The following is a 13,962-nucleotide window of genomic DNA, read 5'->3' as shown; positions in this document are numbered from 1 at the left end:
GGCCCACATGTTCTGAAGGGGTCATCATTGTTTCAATGTGTGGCAATTAGGCGCTTTACTGGGGTTAAGCAGAAGACCACTTTTGCCTTGCTTTCCAACAGAAATCTTTATCCCCACTCAAAGGAAAATGTGCTTCTAGTCTAGGTGGAAATGCATTGAGTTTTGGAAAGGTTTTGCATTCTAAAGTTACATAAATAGATGGCTTGAAACTTTCAGTCACATATGAATGTCACATACTTATGACATATAACCTCTTGTACATACCCACTGAAATGTTGAATTAGACAACAAATTGGTGAATATACAGTTGCCAAATGTGGCCTTCTCTTCCTCAATACTCACTTTACTTGGCTTGTGGGGCACTATTCCTCTCTTGGATCTCTTCCACCTCCACTGACATTTCAACTTGGGTGACTTTTTCCTATGCCACCCCTCTTTCTCTGAGTGTCCCCAAACACAGTCTTCAGAATTCGGCTGTCTCAATTCTTTGGTTATTCTGGAATTTTAGAAGTCATTTGTATATTCCAGTGGCTGTCACATTTGCATTTTCAGGCCATATATCTTTCCTGCATGCAAACTTCGGAAATCCAAATACTTACTCCAAATCTTCTTTTGAATATCTCATTGATTATTTGTTTTATGTCTAATTGATAGCATATTTTTTAACTGAACTCTTGACTTTGGCAACCATCCTCCAGCCCATCCCTCTTCTCTGTGGATAACTAACTGTGTTTCCATGTGGCCTTTCTCTGTATGGATCACACATCCTCCTTGACTCAAATCACAGTGTCATTCTTGACTTTCTAATTCCCTCACATTCTGTGTCTACCTCACCAACAGAAGTGATTGACTCTACTACCAACATTTACGTGCAAATGACCACTGCACACCCTTTACTATGATCTGCCTGGTCCTAGCCACCAGTTTCTCATCTGGAATAGTGCAGTTAGCAAGCCAACATGTCTGCTTACTTCCTTTCTTGTTTCTCGTCTCAATCCTCTGTCAAAAATTCTTTTGGAAGCATCCCATTTCACTCTTATTATAAACCAATGATTTAGCATTGCCTATAAAATCCTGAATGTTTTATATCCTTTGTACTTCTCCATTGTCATCAACAATAAAAATCAGGTATCAACAGTGCTATTTACATTTATGCTTTTAAATATTCTTGTAACGTGACATTGTTCTCATGCATTTAATATAAAAATACATTTTACTGATCTATTATTTGCATACTATTACCTTGTAACCATTACACTAATACACATGCCTGCAAATATACATACATATAATCCATAAGTGGTTATTTGTTTATATATTATCATTATATACAACAAGTCCTTTCATTTGCTGTCAGAGAGTCCTATACTGAACTAAAATATTAAGCAAAGATAAAGAAGCAATATCATATCTAACAGTAGGAGAATAAGCATTACATGCACTATTCATATAATATAATTGTATTCTCACTGAAAGTATTTCCATGCTCCTTCATTCTAGTATGGAAAATGTTTATGATAAAAGTTTTAGTGACAAAGAGACTAGTTGGATATAATTAAAAGACAAAAAACAAACAACAAAAGGGTAACAAAGTCCAATAAAAGAACAACGATAAATTACACAGAAAAGAGACTGGAAAACATGGGTAATGTTTTTATGAGTTATTTTCTGTGAGGCGTAATTTTAAAGGTTTTAAAATGTTTTTCATATAGTCATTTTTAATTTGATGGGCACATGTTGTATTAACAATGGGGAAGGATATGATTATTTAAGTATAACTTGCACAGTTGCGCTGGTTTACTTTAAAATGGTAGACACAGAAAGCAATTCTGTTCCTCTAAATTTTTATATTAATATTTCTCCTTTTGTGTATTTATTATTTTAATATGTGATTGAATAATACATGAATTTTAATATAGTTTACTCACATTCATATGTTTTGGTATTAACTCATGTAGCTAACATGGATAGCATTTATTGAAATAATTTTTTATGGATCTAATAATCTGTGTATCTGGTAAAGATGATGCATAAAAGACTCAAAGAACAATTATATCCCCTTCCCTCATTGAACAAGTTTATATCATTCCTTTATAATGGAATAAAATTGATAATTTCAAAGGATTTTGAGCAATCCACTCACTTATGTAATTAATGAGTTTCTCTTTCATGAAATGAATGGTATGAAAAATTCATCCCAAACATTTGTATTGTAAATGAATAAGAGATCTACATTTGGCTTTCTATATTATATGTATTCATTGTAATGTTTTTTGTTTCTTTCTTAATTTAATGGTCCAAATTGCTTTGCTTCACTTTCTCTTTTCTTTTTCCAGTTGTCTTCATTTTTCTTTGTCTTGCATCCATTTTTTTCTCTCCAGTCATGTCTCTGAGGGAGTGCTTGTCAGATTCCGTAGCATAAGACTATACTCCTATGACACCCCAAATTGGTGGTTTGGAATACCTCTCTATTAGTATGCTTTTTCCATTTGATTTGTCATGTGGTATTTTGTAAAATGCTTCCATTCCAGACTTCTTTTAAAAGCCACATTTTCTCTGTGGTAGAAAACAAAAATTGTTTCTTATTTGAAAATGTACTGAAAGAAGGACAAGTACAACAATCCATTTGACTTCTGTAGGCTAGATTCTGTGTTTTGGATTTTGTTTTGTTTTAAGTAATATAAAAGCTGGAAAAATACCTGACTAAAGATGTTTTGGGAAAACAGGCATGCATTGTCGTACATCTAATGTTGGAAGCAAGAAACTTCTCTTGGTCTAGAGATGTTTCTGTTTCATGAAACTTCGCTTTTGAAACCTCTTTTCCCCATGTGGAATGCAGTGATTATTCAGTTTTAGGTTTGCTGTTGTTGTTTATTTTTAAACCCTTATTTGTTCATTTTTATTTACTTGAAGTCAGAAGCCAAGAACACTATAGGGGTCTCCCATGTACACAGCAGGGGCTTAGTACTTTAGCCATCACTTGCTGTCTCTCCGGCACATTAGCAGAAATGATAGATCAGAAGTGGAGGCGGGGTTGGTGCCATGGCTCACTTGGTTAATCCTCTGCCTGCGGTGCCGGCATCACATATGGGCGCCAGGTTCTAGTTCTGGTTGCTCCTCTTCCAGTCCCGCTCTCTGCTGTGGCCTGGGAGGGCAGTGGAGGATGGCCCAAGTGTTTGGGCCCTGCACCCACGTGGGAGACCAGGAGGAAGCGCTTGGCTCCTGGCTTCAGATCAGCCCTTGCGGCCATTTGGGGAGTAAACCAACAGAAGGAAGACCTCTCTCTCTCTGTCTCTCTCTCTCTCTCTCTCTCTCTCACTCTCTAACTCTATCTGTCAAAAAAAAAAAAAAAAAAGTGGGAGCAAGTTTGGACTTGACCCCAGATACAGAGTGTGAGTTTCCCAAGCAGTGACAATCCACTGCGCCGTAACACCCACTTCCCAGCTTTTGTTTTCATCTATCTTTGAAGGGAACAGTTTAGAGTACACACAGAGCTTTGGAAATTAAACTACATCGCTGTTGAGTCTCCAAGTTTAAGGAGAAAATGCATTTTGGGAGCATTCATGAAGAATGCTTTCATAGCAAGATTACCTTGCTAAATTAGAAAGGGCATTGGGAAGTACCTCCCGTGGAGAACATCCATGGCTTCTGCAAACCGTTACCTTACTTAGAGTGACAGTACAGTGAGCTTGAAAACGAAGTTCATAGATTAATGAAATAAAATCCTTTCCAATTATTAACCCAATTACAGTGTACTAACATAGGTTTCTTCTAAACAGTCAAACATATATGTAAGTGATGGTGTTATATTTTGGCTTTAAATTTCAAATTAAAGCTAAAAGTAACTTTCTTTTGTGGAAAAGAAAAAAGAAGAAGATGAATTTAGGGAAAGAGAGAAAATCAAGAAACAAAGGTGTCATTTAAGACTGACCAAGTTTCAGCTGAAGACTCAGCCTTTCAGAAAACATGTCTAAAGTGGAGTCGAGTGTGTGGTTGGCAGCACAGGCTTGCTTTGAACTGCGCTCTTGTTTAAAGTGCTGAGTTGCTGAGAAATCGCAAATCATACATCTCCACTGCTATTGTGGCATTTTCCAGAATGTAGGAATTTACAATCAAAGAAAATTAAATAGCACTTGAGAAAACAGTGTGATTAGTATTGGTGTTTCTTTCCATAGTCTCCTGCCACTGATTTTGGAATGAATTTTGGAGGATTACAACGAGTTAGGCATATGATTAGCACCTTGCTGAACAACACATGGAAGGTGTTAATTTTCTTTTTCCTTTTTCATATTAATTATTCCTCCTACTTCATTTTGCTATAACTCTGATAAAAATCAGGTCTTCAGAGAAAGAGAAAAAAAAAAAACAAAACCAGATTTAGAAAACCCGATGAACTATGTGTCAGTGTGTGGTGGATTGAGAGTAGGTGGTCTCAGGGGTCATTTGACCGACCAGAGGGGCCAGTGAAAGGAAAACAGTGTGTGGACCATTAATCTCCACCTTGTTTATACAACTGTAATTTTGTGTTGCTTGTTTACTGCCATGCTGATGGCAGAAACAGTTCTTCCCTGTCCTAGCAGCTGGCTTCTCATTGTCCTTCCCTAAGAAGTAATGTGTTTGTAGAATTTGATACTTAAAGAATGACCTTTCACTATTTTAAAGTATTGACAGCAAACCTGACTAGAGAAGTATTATAGCTTTTGTGTTTACTTTTCTATAAAAGCAACAGCCTAAATTTTGGGAGAATTATGTTCCTCTAATCTGAAGGTAAATACTTCGATAAGGAATGGGTTTTTTGTCATACCAGATTGCTGGCTTGGAGTGTATTTCTAAGATCTTTTCAATGCCTTTTATTGTCAGTGCCCTAAGATCTTTGGGTCTTGCTCTCATGCTATTTTCACTTGAGAGCTGGCTCCTAGTGAGGTCTGTGCTAAAAAGAATGGAATAAGGTTCAATTGTCCTAGTGGCAAAGTTGCCTGAATTTCTACATATTATTTGGTAGCATGAAATGGAAATTCAAAACAAATTATGAAGATCTCTTTTTCACCCAAACATCTTTCATGTGAAAATATCACTGAGTGTAGACTGAGTACCAGTCATGTTGCTGATGCTGGAATCTAAAGAAGGTGTAATCTCTAGACCCCCAAAGTGTATAGTCTATGGTAAAGACCAGTTTTGAACAAATAAAATCATTGCATAATGTCATTCATTTGAAATTCTTAAAATTCTGAGAAAGATAATTACTCCCTAGATATTTTCTTGAATATATATACATGTTTTTGAATGAATATGAAATTTCAATAAGGACTGTTATATACCACAAGAAGATACGTTCTGAATGGCTTATTTACTTTTACTGAAGCAGCTAGTTTAGCACACTTTCCTAGTTTGATTGATGGCTCTCAATTTTTTTTTTTTTTTTTTTTGAGCAAAGCAAGATTTATATGTCAGAAACCTGCTGCAGCAGCCAGGAAGAGTACTCCATGAGAGGTAGACTCAAGACTTTCAAGCACAGTGTTTTTTGTTTTTCTGTGTTTTTTTTTTTTGGGGGGGGGGCGGGAGGGGGGAATCAGCAGCTAACAATCAATGGGAGGATGAGGACAAAGCCCATCAAATTTCCAGATTCCTGATCCTATCTCTTCTGTCTTGCTTGCTCAGGATAAAACAAAAGCTTTCAGAAAGTTGTGATTGGTTACTTCTTTCTATTTCACATGATGAACCAAAACTCATAAGGGTAGAATCACTACTTCCTTGCTATTCTTCTGATAAAACTAGAAACTCAGGAATGGGATGCAGTACTTTTCTGTTACTACAGGTAGCTTTTGAAGAGGAGCAAGCATTTTGTACCATCTTGAAGGGACTCCCCATTTTCTCTCTCTTGTTTTTTTTGACAGGCAGAGTTAGACAGTGAGAGAGAGAGAGGTTGGTTCACCCCCCAAATGGCCGCTATGGCCAGTGCTGCACCTATCTGAAGCCAGGAGCCAGGTGCTTCCTCCTGGTCTCCCATGCTGGTTCAGGGCCCAAGCACTTGGGCCATCCTCCACTGCACTCCTGGGCCACAGCAGAGAGCTGGACTGGAAGAGGAGCAACTGGGACAGAATCCGGCGCCCCATCCGGGACTAGAACCCGGGGTGCCTGCGCCACAGGCGGAGGATTAGCCAAGTGAGCTGCAGTGTAGGCCCCCATTTTCTCTTTCTAACTCAGACTGACCTAACTGCCTATTAGTTCATCTAACTCCTCGCATTCCCACCCCAGAAGAATGGACCCTAATCGCTGTTACAGATATGGTGCTGACAGCTGCTCTGGCTACCGCATGTCAAGGGACAGCAACAGGGCATTCTTCTGAGTGTCTGTCTTAGGGTCCCTGGTAGAATGTGGATGTCCTCCGGGTGCTGGCTGAAGTACTGTCTGGAGTTTGATGGCTTCTAGTTATTTTGTCCCGAATAACGCAAAGTGGATTGTGGCTCTCAAACTTTTGACCATCTCAATACCCTTGAGGATTGGAAAATGTTTGTAGCAGTAAAGTGGCTCACTGAAGGCAATGATTTTCAAACAAGAGAGGTTTATATCCAAATCAAGTTTGGGGATTTGAAAGCAGCATGAATAGGTTAAAAAAAAAAATCTCATTTTCCCCTGGCTGGCGTTGTGGCGTATAGAGCTAAGAAACTTCCCGTGATTCTGGCATCCCATAAGGGTACTAGGTAGACTCTCAGCAGCTCTGCTAACATGACTGGGAAAGCAACAGAAAGTGGTCCAAGTGCTGGGACCCCTGCATCTTCATGGGAGACCAAGAAGAAGCTCCAGGCTCCAAGTTACAGCCTGGTGCGGTCCGTAGGTTTCAGCCTGTCCAAGCCCCAGCTATTGTAGCTATCTGGGGAGTGAACAGTGGATGTTACCTGAAAGGCACTGAGCCCTTCTAGAAGTCATACTCTCCAGTTCACATGCAATCAAATGTTAGGTCACTGTCCAAGTAGCTTCGGGGTAATACATAACACCTTATTGCCATCCTCAAGCTAATGTGGAAAAAGAGATTATGGTCAAAGGAAGGAGGAAGTGAGACAAGAGGGAAGAAATGAGACTCCAAAAGCTATCAGTTCACATCCACAGGGAGGCTGGATGCCAGATTGACCCCAGAGCATTTTCACTGGAAAGGAAGAGCTACTTGCAATAACAATGGTTCCTTGAGTTGAAAAGATTAAGCCTTTGCCCCAAGCTATGAACTGATTACACAGGCACAGAGCAGCTGGTGGAAGCTGGATGAGGATGTCAGCAACACTGATAGCAGAGGGCAAGAGGGAGGCAAGGATTCAAGGAGAGCCAGACCAACCTGAGTATGTGTGCTTACAGTCCTCGCTTCCGCAGGATCATCATAATCTGCTCATTAATTTTGTTCTTCTGCATTACATTTCTACTCCTAGATGTGCTGTAGACTGGGAAAAACTATACAGCTTTCTGTGAAAATGAACTTAACCCTCTGGAGTCAAATAAAATAAAATCACAGATTCTTCCTGAATCTCGGAATTTCTTCTTTTTTTACTTTTATATTTCATATATTCTTCAATTACTGTATTTTTTTATTAATGCAAAGAAAAGAAAATTACCTGTAATGTTCAAAGCAAAGGGTCTATCTTATGTTTACCCTGGTAATAGAGCTTTCGTGCTTTTCTTATTGTAACTGAAGTACTACTATGCTAAGTTCAGTCTGCTCATGTAATTCTCCATGTAATGGATTTCAGTCCATAGCTTCACTTTCCTAATAACCACCACACTATCATGGACACATGGCTTCCACTCACCAGATTGCTATACTGTGGTTCACAGATAAGCATGTGGCCCAGATAATTAGTGTTAGTTAATTCAAAATATTTCAAGATTACATATTGATTTTCTCAGAATAGTGACATTCCCTACATAATTTTAACTCTTTGTGAAAATATTAAATACAGATAAGCATAAGACTGTAGCCTGGAAAGAATAAAAATTTAAATGAACAAAAATCAGTTGATTAAAAAAAATCAGTTTATATTCCTACCAACAGTGGATTAGGGTAACTTTTTCTGTGGAAGATAGTATAGAGATCCCTCAGAGAGCTGCAAATAGATCTACTATATGATCCAGCTATCCCACTCAGGGAATTTACCCAAATGAAATGAAATCAGCATATGAAAGAGTGATCTGTACTCCATGTTCATTGCAGCTCAATTCACAATATCTAGGATATGGAATCAACCCAAATGTCCATCAACTAATAACTAAATAAGGAAATTATGGAATATATACACTGTGGGACACTACTCAGCTGTTAAAAGATGAAATCCTGTCTTTTGCAACAAAATGAATGCAACTGGAAACCATAATGAACATAGGGAAATTAGCCAGTCCCAAGACGACAAACACCATATGTTTTTCCTGACCTGTGGTAACTAATAGACTATCTAAAATGTCATGTATAGGAGTGAAATTGACATTTTGAGATTTGATGATTTTTTACAGCCCTTGTCTCTACTTCGAGAAATAGTATCTTTTTTCCTGATACTACTGTTGAACTCTTTACTTACTGTAGGGTTAATCTTACGAGCTAAAGAAAAGTGAAAATAGGTCTTTGTAAAAATTAAGAGTGGGAATAGAAAAGAAAGGAGGGAGAAGGGTGGGAGTGTGGGCAGGAAGAAGGGTGGAGGGAAGAATCACTATGTTTCTAAGTTTGTATATATGAAATGCATGAAGTTTGTATGCTTTAAATAAATTTTAAAAAGATCATTTAATAATGGAGGAGCTTTTACTTCTCTAAGGACACAAGTATAAAAACCATTAGAGTTATTTTCTTTTCATGACTTGTACATATGAAAAAGCACGAGTATGCAGAAATAAAATATTTTAAGGCTTGTTTTAGGAAAATGTAACCACATTATAATATAATTAATCATGAAAATATCTGCATTCATTCCTCTTAGAAGTCTTCCTATCCCTGAGAAAACTTCATTGATTGCTTCTTGGAGTTTCCAAATGTTATATGTATTTGAAACTAATCCTTCCAACAGATTAAAGTCATTTTTCAATTCACTTTCGTCACCCCAGACCACACTGGCAACACTTTATGCTGCTCAGCAAAAACTCATGGGCTCCACAGGTGGGGCAGCCGTTCTTCAGTGGAGTGTGCCCTAACTCAGAACATAATGCAGTCTAGGGTATGCTGGGGGAGGGAGCATGACCACTCTCCCTGTAATACAGGGACGCCAACATTTTTTATAGGGCCTCAATGTATTATGGAGTTCTTGTGTCCAGAGAGCTAAGACAGAAATGGGTTTCAATAATGTGGTCCTCTGCTATAAACATTTCTATTCTTTTTCAAAGTTACAGATTAAGCTATTGGGTAAAACTCAGCAAACTTACCTAATTCTCTTATTAGGAAACAACAACCTTCATGAATATGCTTGGTCACTCTGCTTCTCTTTTATTTTATGTCTAGACACAAATGGGTTTTCAAAAGTAAAATTTCAAGGTATTTAATTAAATGACCTAATTTCAAGTGGCATCTTATTTAACAGTTCATTTACATTTCAGATTATATTTTATTTAACTGTAAATGTAAAAAAGGCAATAATTAAAAGAAAATTCCAACAATATATGAATGTATATGATGAAAATTAATAACTTTCCTTCCTATTCAAAGATTACTACTCTTCCCTCTGTGGACGAAAGCAAAACAAAATAAAATCACAGTCATTTCTCATAGATCTTTTCAGATAATTCTCATGTTGAAACTGCCTGTAGTAAGGTGAATAGTGGCCCTCAGAAAATATATGTCCACATCTGAATTCACTGAACCTCTATTACTTTTGGGAAAAAGAATTTTTGCAGATGTAATTACATTAAGGATCTGGAGATGAGCTCATGCCAGATTGTTGGGTTGAGTCCTAAATCCAATGACAAATGTCATCTTAGGTAAGACATAGAGGAAAATCCAGACACAGAAGAGAAGGAGTTGTAGAGATGGAACAGATAGGAACGATCTGATCACAAACCAAAGGAGTTGGCACCCAGCAGCAAGAGAAAGCGGCAGGGCCTGCTGGTACATTGATTTCAAGTTTCTGGGCCTCAGAGCCATGAGGGAATACATTTCTGTTCATTTATGCCACCAAGTTTGAGATGACTTGTTTCGAAGCCCTAAGAATTTAATATATTGATTTTTAATGAAAACAGGAGTACACTATTGACACTGATTTTTTACTATTTATTTTTGACTCTGATTTTTTTTTCACATCAACACATATAATAAATGCAGCAAATTCAATTGATATCAGAAAAGGATTTCATTATTTGGCAATACCATAATTTATCCAACCAACAGTCTTGATGGAATTGAGGTTGTTTGCTAATGTAGGGCATTTTTCTATGTGGGTCTGTGTACGCATGTGACATCTTAAGAGAAATTTCTTTTTTTCAAATTAATCCATTTAATTGAAAGGCAGAGTTAGAGAGTGAGAGAAGGAGAGACAGAGAGACACAAAGAGAGATCTTCCATCCACTTGTTCACTCCCCAAATGGCCACAACAACCAGGAGTGGTCCAGGCCAAAGCAGGAGCCTGGAACTCCATCCGGGTCTCCTACATGGGTAGCAGGGACCCGATCACTTGGAACATCTTCTGCTGCTTTTCCAGATACACTGACATGAGCTGAATCAGAAGGGGAGCAGTTGGTACTCTAACTGGGACTCATATGGTATGCCAGCGTCTCAGGTGGTAGCCAAAGCCTCTATTCCACAACACTGGAGCAAACTCTTAAATGTAAAATTATTTTTTGAAGACTATATACATCTTAAAATTTCTCCTTCATTATATTATATTATATTATATTATATTATATTATATTATATTATATTTATTTGAAAAGCAGAGCGAGAGCAAGAGCGAGAGAAAGAGAGAGAATCTTCCATCTGCTGGTTCACTTCCCAAATGGTTGTAATGGCTGGAGCTGGGCCAGGCTGAAGCCAGAAGACAGGAGCTTCATCTAGGTCTCCTATGTGGGTGCAGGGGCCCAAGCACTTGGGCAATCTTCTTATGTTTTCCCAGGCGCATTAGCAGGGAGCAGAACTCAAACCATTGCCCGTATGAGATGCCAGCATCGCAGGCAGCGGCTTTATCTGCTATGCCATAGACCAGCACCTCTCCTTCACTGTTTTAATCTATTTTTCTCTCTTTTCTTTCTATTCTCTTCTTTGCATCCCAGGAAAAGTGAACAACCAGAAGAGACAGAGGGAGGGAGGGAGGGAGGGAGTGAGAGAGAGAGAGGTGCAGGAAAGTAAGAAATGGATGTGTCCATTTGGAAATAAAAATCTATTTCTCTTGGAATGTTTCACTGAAACTAAAACTCAAGATGTCAAAAATTGAGATTTTCTTTGTATCTAGTACTCTTATTGCTTTCAAAATATCAGTTAAGGGGTTGACGCTGTGGCTCAGCAGATTAAGCATCCACCTGCGACGCTGGCATCCCAGATAGACGCTGATTCCAGTCCTGGCTGCTCCACTGCTGATCCAGCTTTCTGCTAATGTGCCTAGGAAAGCAGCAGCAGATGACCCAAGTGCTGGGGCCCCTGCGCCCATGGAGGAGACCTGGAAGATGTTCCTGGCTCCTGGCTTCAGCCTGGTCCAGCTCCATCCTATGCAAGCATTTGGGCAGTAAAAGTTAGCGGATGGACAATCTCTCTCTCTCTGCTTCTCCTCCTTCCAGTGTAATTGTGTCTTTCAAATAAATAAAAATAAAATCTTAAAAAATATCCCTTAAGAGAATCCCAGATCTTTCACACATGCAAGTAGAATTTAATCCTAGCGGTGCTGTAGTGTACATCAGTTTGTCAGTAGATGTTAGAGATGCTCTTTCAGCACTGTGTTCACTTTCTGGTCTCTGCTCTCCATCCTCACTTCCGCTTGCTGTATGAGTCCACTTCAGACCCATACTGTCCCTTGTAAGGCTTCCATCAAAGACTCTCATCTCTTTTCTCTTGTCTCTACTTTTTCTCAACCTACATTTTATGTGCTACAAAGAGTTACAAAATAAATCTGATTCTTTCATTTCTAAGCTTCTGCCTGCTTTTTTCTTTCTGTTGCCCACCTGACTGAGTCGTGCCCTCCATGGGTTGACAGCAACCTGCCTTACCAACCACTTCAGCATCTGTTAGAGCCATTGCTCAAAGCCCGCTATGCGATCTTGGTCGTTCCTTCAGTACACCACGCTTTTCCAAGGTGTCTGAAAAATTACTCCTTTTCCTGAAAGCTCCAACACTTTTCCCTGAGGATATAATATACATGGTTGTTGCTTCTTGGAGAATCACCTCACAATGTTTTGGCAGAACAATTGATTCTATCCTCAGTGCGCTATGACACCATTTCGTTCCTACTTGGATTGTGATGTTTTCTTTGTGGTATGCTGGGTTGCAATTTGTGTGTTTCTATGTCTATCTCCAAGGCTTTCATCTTTTTTGTGAGCACAGAGCCTGGCCTATCACTTGACCCATTTTAAGCACTGATCTTATAATTCTGCTATGAGAATATGCCTGTCATGACTGAGACACTTGTACTCTTTTTAAAAAACAGATTTGATTGTGTATATTACTTGAGGAGTTGTCAGCTTCTATTCTGTTTCTTTTAAATTGACTTTGTTATTGATGATAGCAGAGGACCACATTCATTTATGTGACACACGTATCTTATTTTAAAAGATATTTAAAATTCACACAGTGTTTGAATGAAACCCTGATCTGACATATTTTTGAAACTCTAATCAATGAGTAAAATTCAGCTGCATGTACTTCTCAAAGCTGAGAATTATGTTGCTTTATTTCCTGTACAGCAATGCAAGAACGTAATAGAATCCAGCAAGAAAAATGTATGCACTAGAGTGAACTGAGATTGCAGACAACTAGACAAGACTCTTGCTAATGAAGACAAAAAGCACATCCTCTTAACTTTGAAGTAACAGCTAAATTTGGGTGGCATTTTATGACTTCCCATAGCCTGATTAAGAGGAGTCATTAGGCTTTCAGACTGCAAAATGACATTGAAATATGAATAACTTTTTGTTTGTTTAAATGTTAGTTTACCTAATGTCTCCTGTCTGTACCCATTATTCTAAATAATTAAAGACCTCTAGCAAATTTAGGCAGTGTTATACAAAAACAAAGATTCCCTAAGGTATATCCAGAGCAGACTCAAAAGTTCAATGTTTGTTCCAAGGACTTATCACTTCCTTTTGCACACAGAACTCTAATTCTACTTTCTTGCATGTCAGTATGTATACAGAGAGCACAATGTGTAATAAATTTAGCTTCCTATTCTTTGTTTTTATGTTTATGCCTGTCTTTCTTAGTATAACATACAATTCTGTAGTTATTCTTTCCACTCACAAATTTTAGACTAGCACCTCATACAAGTTCAATATTCAATAGATACCATCTGCGTGAATTAATAAACAGTAGCACACCCAACCATGATGTAAATTTAGTTAGGAGTAAACAGGAGAAATTTTTAAACTTATTATTTGGGGGAGGGTGCTTGAAACTTATCCAATTTGATATATGCTTCTTTCAATTATCAAATACACGATCATTAATAAAAAACTTCTGGAGTTTTCTGTGTGCTTCGTCAGTAGGTCCACACCAGTGAGTGTCTCTGAGTTCCAATTTAATGATGTGATGATAATTCTGCCCTTGCTTTTAGTACTATAATAATGAAACTGAACTGAAGTCTTCTCTGAGGCTGAAGTGGATTCCGGTTTAGAGCGCTGTTATCTAAAGCTGCTCTCCTTGAGCTGGACAGTCTCCAGGGAGATGAGGTCACAGCGTGGCATTGAGGAGCTATGCCCTGAAAGAATTTCGTTGCCATTAAATGCAGTACGACTTATTTTGAGAATAATTTAGAATTTTTAGGGCATCTATTATTATTTTTAGGTAGGTTTCTTTAGTTTTCT

This window comes from Oryctolagus cuniculus, chromosome 8 (genome assembly GCF_964237555.1).
Source record: "Oryctolagus cuniculus chromosome 8, mOryCun1.1, whole genome shotgun sequence".
Taxonomy (NCBI): domain Eukaryota; kingdom Metazoa; phylum Chordata; class Mammalia; order Lagomorpha; family Leporidae; genus Oryctolagus; species Oryctolagus cuniculus.
The sequence above is the reverse complement of the archived record's forward strand: the minus strand, read 5'-3'. Positions refer to the sequence as shown.